Raw genomic sequence first — 5,879 nt, 5'->3', positions numbered from 1 at the left:
CATCCCCAGTGTCCTCAGCAAGGTCGATGGCCAGCGCTAAAAAAGATTTGCATTCATAGGAGGGCATAAGGCCGACAGGTGGTCGAGGTTTGCTAGAACTAGAGCGGGTGACAATGAAGAGTTTCGGTTGGGAGTGTGCTTGAGTCTGCAGTTGGGCTACTGGGATTATGGGTGGATTAGGAGCAGCCATGATGGACGGAGTGCTACATTCAGGGTGGATTTGGGGAGTCGGGTCGACTTGGTCGGGTGATGACTCATGTGACGGAGTCTGTTGTTTGGGCCGATAGGCTTGTGTGACTTTCTTGGGTTTAGACATGGATGAGTCGGATGGCTGTGGTTTTGGAGAGCACTATGGTGAATGGTTTGGAGGGTTTATGGAACTTGGGTTGATCAAGCTTGAGGGCGGCGTATGAGTAGTGCCTTTGGCCGTGTAGGCCTTAGGGATCCACAGCCAGGTGTTGCCCACATAGTAGCCTTGCCCATGCAAGAGGGTTTTAGGGACCCATCTTTGCTTGAGCATGCGACGCTTGTTGTGACTGCGTCTTGGCCGCCTAGATTTAGGGTTTTTGGTTTTATGAGGATAGGAGCGTCGATTCCTAGGCGGCAGTTGCGGCTGCTTACGCTGCCATTGAAATCTAGGCTGTTGGGCCTTAGGTTTTGCTGTTGTGGGCTGTGATTCATGAATTCTAGGAGGTGGCGGTCGCGCGCTACCCCCCTCCTTGGAGTTGGTTACAGATATTTCTACCGATGGCATTGTGGATAGTGATGAGGTCGCGGAGCCCTTGCTGAAGGCTGTGACAATGCGAACGTTGCCTATTGCGAGGTGGATGCACTACGACTCATAATCAACATTGAAGTGAGTCTGCTTTTTGAAAGTTCACCCCAACAGCGACTCCGTGCTTGCGTTTTTAGCATTTGGAAACATGTAAAAAATCATTGGGACAGTCTCAGACTCGATAGAAACGACGGCTCTGCATTTGCCGAGAAGTGCGTAGGAATGGGCCCCATATGGGCTTAATTTCGCATTAGTGGGTTGAAGTGGTGGTCTGCCAAGTTGAGTCCAATGATCCTGAGTTAAGACATTGAAGTCTGCTTCGTTGTCGATCAAAGCATTGAAAGCGCATGTTTGTTTTGCAGTGATTGTGATATGGAGGTATGCGGGCTCTATGGCTTCCTCATCCTCATCATCAATATCTGTGATTGTGGCCACTCGTATCTTGATAGGCAGTTCTAACATCGGGGGCTCATGCAAAGGATGGGTGGGAGGGTAGTACTTCTTGACACGACTGCCACCATTGAAGAAGCCTATGCCCTCACTGTCTAAGGTCTCGAGCTCGACATTGCCTGTGTGGCTGATCGCACGAACTTTGAAAGGTCCAAGATCTCTAAATTTCATTTTCTGCTTATGCCCTTAACTGAGTAGAGGAGCACTAAGTCTCCCTGTTCAAAGTCGCGCTGCTTGACATGCTTGTCAAACCAACTCTTACGTCGGGCCTTCTCACATATAAGTGCATGGGTGGCTAGAAGGCGAGTCTCTGAGAGGCGCTTTAGTTTGACCAAGCATTGTGTCCATGCCTCCTTCCCTTCCCATCGTTCTTGAAGTGCTATTCTTAGGCTAGGAATGAAGAATTCTGATGGTAGAACTGCTTCAGTTCCATAGGTCAGCCCGAAGGGGGTTCGACTACTACAGCCGTTTTATAAGCTGTGCGGTAAGCCCACAGAGCTGCCAACCATCAGCTTGTTGTCCCAGTCGCTGCGTGAGGCTGAGACCACCTTGGTCTGAACATTGATAAGAATCTTATTCGTGGATTCTTTTTGACTGTTTGCCTGAGGGTAGTATGGCGAGGATTTGTGATGGATGATGAGAAAGTGGACAGGAGATGCGCTATCACTTCCTTGATGAAGTGCGTGCCTTGGTCATTGACCAGTTCGATGGGGCAGCCGAATAGGGAGATTACCTGCCCCCATAAGAACTTGGTAGTCGTCCTAGCATCATTTTTTCGTGTCACTCTTGCCTCTGCCCATTTCGTGAGGTAGTCCGTGGTCACAATGATGTACTTGGCCTGTGAATACTAGGCCGCAAGACTGATGGGTCCTATGCTGATCTTTGCGAATCGGGACTTTTGTCCGTTGGCACTCATCATAATGCTTGACAAATTGCGCATCATGGAAAAGCGTGGGCCACAATAGTTGAGATTGTAATACTTTTCGTGCTGTTGTGTCTCTGCTAAAGTGCCCTCCAGCAATGCCGATGTGCGCCTTTGAGAGCACACCGTGCATCTCACGTTCGCATACGCATCTACGCAGCAATCCGTCTTGCCCCAGCCTATAGAGTTGGCATGCGATTAGCTGATAGGGCTGGATCTTAAGGATTAATTGCCTAAGTCGGGCTTTTTCTAAGGGTCGATTAGGCAGTCCATGTTCAAGCACTTGGACTATGTCATCCGCCCAATATGGCATTAGATTAGCCTTGAATAAATCTCTCTCGTTGGACAGGTTAAAGAGACGGGCGTCATGTAATTCGTCAACAATGCCTTGTCCAACGGCTTCTCCCATGGGAATGCGTGACATATGGTCAGCCATGTAGTACTGTTTTCCTTTTCGTACAACCACGAAGAAGTCGAATTCCAAGAGCAGAAGGAGCCACTGAGCTATGCATCCTGTAGCGCAAGGTTTGTTTACTAGATAGAGCAGGGCTTGATGGTCTACAAAAAAGGTAAAAGGTGTGGCCAATAGATAGTGCCGGAATTTCTTCACAGTAAATACCATGGCTAATCCTTCTCTTTCTATCGTCGAGTAGTTCATTTGCATCTCGGTGAGTTGTCTACTAGCAAAGCTCACTGGATAGTCTAAGTTGTGTTCACCAGGTTGGCACAACACTACCCCCATGGCAAACTTAGAAGCATCAATATGCACGTGGAAAGTAACGGTCCAATCTCGGGCTCGTAGAATTGGTGCTGTGGTTAGAGCCTTTTTCAACTCTTCATATGCTCGTTGGCATGCCTCGGTCCATTCGAACACGATCAATAGCTTGTACAAAGGTTTGGCGATCAATGCATAGTTCAGTACAAACCGCCGATAGTACCCCGTAGTATGGCCTAGGAAGCATTGAACTCCCTTGTAGTTGATTGGGGGTGGAAGGTCAACAATAACCCTGACTTTCGAAAAGTCAGTGGCAATACCATTCTACGACACCACGTGCCCTAAGATGCATCCATGCTTTACACAAAACTGGCACTTTAAGGGGTTCAAGGAGAGACAATATAAGCGACACCGCTCGTAGACCGCGCGGAGTTTGTCTAAGTGTCTGATCCAGGTCGAGTGAACATAGAGGTCATCGACAAAGACTTCCAACTCCTTGCGAAGCATGTCTTTAAAGATGGTGCACATGAGGCGTTGGAAGGTGGCAGGGGCATTAGTCAACCCGAAGGGCATGACTATGTAAGCAAAGATGCCCCACTCAGTGGCGAAGGAAGTCTTGTGCCTGTCCGCAGGATGCACTTGCACCTGGTTGTACCCTGAGAAGCCGTCCAGAAAACTATAGGCTTCCATGCCTGCCACTCTCTCAAGCATATGCTCGGTGTACGGAAATGGATAGTTGTCTCTCTTAGTAGGAGCGTTCAACTTCTTGTAATTGATGCACACTCGGATTTTTCCATTCTTCTTCATCACGATGACTATGGGTGATACCCAGTTTGTGTGTTCAATCTCGTAAATGAATCTTGCTCTCATCAGCTTATCAATCTCCTCTTTGACAGCATGAGCGTATTTTGGATTCATAGGGCACGATTGCTGCTTGATTGGCATTGCGTTTGGTGTCATGGGTATATTGTGAGTCATGACACTCGGATCTACCCCCTTAAGCTCTTCTAAGGACCAGGCGAGCAGTCTATGTACTCTCGCAAGAGAGCAACAAGACTCGTTTCTTCTTCCTCAGTCAAGTCATCGGCAATGAAGAATGGTCGGGGTGTTTCCCCTTCCTGGGCTAGGTTCATCTCCTTGACCTTGGCTGGTCCCTCAATTGGTTCGCTCATTTGCCCTTGACACTTGGCACCTAACAGAACTACTACCCTATCCCCTTTTTTGAATTCCGTAAATCGTTTAGGGAGGTTTTGCGGTTTTCGCTGTTCTTCCGTTTGTGTATCCCTGGGTTGTTTTGCCTTTTTTTGCCTTAATCGTCTGTGCCTCAGGTGAACGGGTAGGTCCCCCTTGGTGCGTCTGGCTGTGGGCGGCCTAGGGATTTCTGGATCACTATCTGAACTAATCTCCAACTTAGAGTTGAACTCCCCTGTCGCTAAAAGAGGTGGTCTCCCCTGGTGAGTGCAGTTCGGACGGCGACTCTGTCCTAAGCACTGATGTTGTTCCTGGATGGGCTAGGCCTGCTTGCTCAAGATCTATGGCCCCTACATGTTCCAACCAGGCACGATCACATTCCATGCGCATGACTCCTCGCTCTATCCTGAAGATACTCTTTTTCTACGGCTTGGAGTCTACTCGTATTTGCTCTATTTCTTGCCCTTCAGTGTCGTACTCCACGGTGTCTACCTCACCCTCACTTTCATCCACTGAAGGATTGGCAGTCTTCGTATTCGTCGTTAGAGTCCTCTTTGTCAGACTGCTTGTCGTCTCCTAGGGCTTGGTATATCTCTTGTCATTGGTCAGGAACTAGGGCCTAGTTATACATGAGGTTTAAGTCATGCACTCAGGTCCATTGCCACTTGGATTAATCTAAGAGATCCTGGAGTGGTTTGAAGTTTGTAGCTCGATTGCCAGCTAGCTTGTCCGTTAAGTATTCCAGTATCTCCTGGAGTTCCCTTTTGTTGGTTGGGACTTGGAAGTTGATAGGTTTAGGTTTCCCACGAAGGGTTCCTGCCATCATGCAAACTGGTGCGGAGGGTGTGTCGTTAGACTTCCCGATTATTTTGATGGCTTGCTCATACGCCTCGTGATCAGAGAACGACAAGTCGATTGTAGCGAGAATGTGCATCCAATCCCGCTCGTCCTCCGAGCATGGGATATACTTGGTCAAGGGCCCATAGGACTTCTTGACCTGGGCGTTACCCTTGAGCATAGCAGAGATGGCATCTATGTCGACTGGTGAGGTCTTCCAAGTGTCCATCTCTATTCTCATGGCATCCATTCTATTGCTAAGGAAGATCAAGCCGTTACCCCAATCTTCGATGACTCTAGTGTTGCACATCCAGGGTCGGCCTAATAGGATATCGTAGTCCACTCCCTTCATGACTATAAAGTCCATAGAGAATTGGACACCTGCGATCTTCACTGGCCAATTCTTAAGCACCCCGAATGGCTTGACTCTCATACCATTTGCTAATGTGACATTAAACCTAGCAATTTCGACAGGCGGGTTTTCCCAAGTCTGAAGTACTGCGTGGCTAAGCACACTAACCCGAGCTCCTGTGTCCACGATTCCCTTTCTCGATGTATCACCTAGGGCTAGAACCGATAAGACCGTATGCATCTCGGAACCTTCCTAGAAGGCATTGACGTGTAAGGATTTAGGCATAGAGTGCATCGTCAAACACAGTATTTGTGTCTTTGCATCATGGTCCTGAGGGTCTGCCGTGACCTGCTCTCTTGACCCTTCAACCCACTGCTTAAGATCTTGCCATAGGGTGGGATGCTACCTAAGCAGATCTCCCAGGCTAAGTATTACAGGGGTAGTCACCAACGTGGTTAGGAGATCATTGGGTGCTCATCCTTCTCCTAACCTGGATCGTCTTGACCAATGGTCATGACTGATCTACGGCCCTATAGCATCAAGGCTTAGCCCTAGCGGCACTACTTGTGGTGCAGTTGCTTCCCCCGACCGTGGTTGCGGAGGTGAGGTTGGCGTGCTTATGCTGGAGAGGTCATCG

Source organism: Lygodium microphyllum, chromosome 22 (genome assembly GCF_053477565.2).
Source record: "Lygodium microphyllum isolate KBCC chromosome 22, Lygodium_microphyllum_v1.1.10, whole genome shotgun sequence".
Taxonomy (NCBI): domain Eukaryota; kingdom Viridiplantae; phylum Streptophyta; class Polypodiopsida; order Schizaeales; family Lygodiaceae; genus Lygodium; species Lygodium microphyllum.
This window is presented reverse-complemented; position numbering follows the sequence as displayed.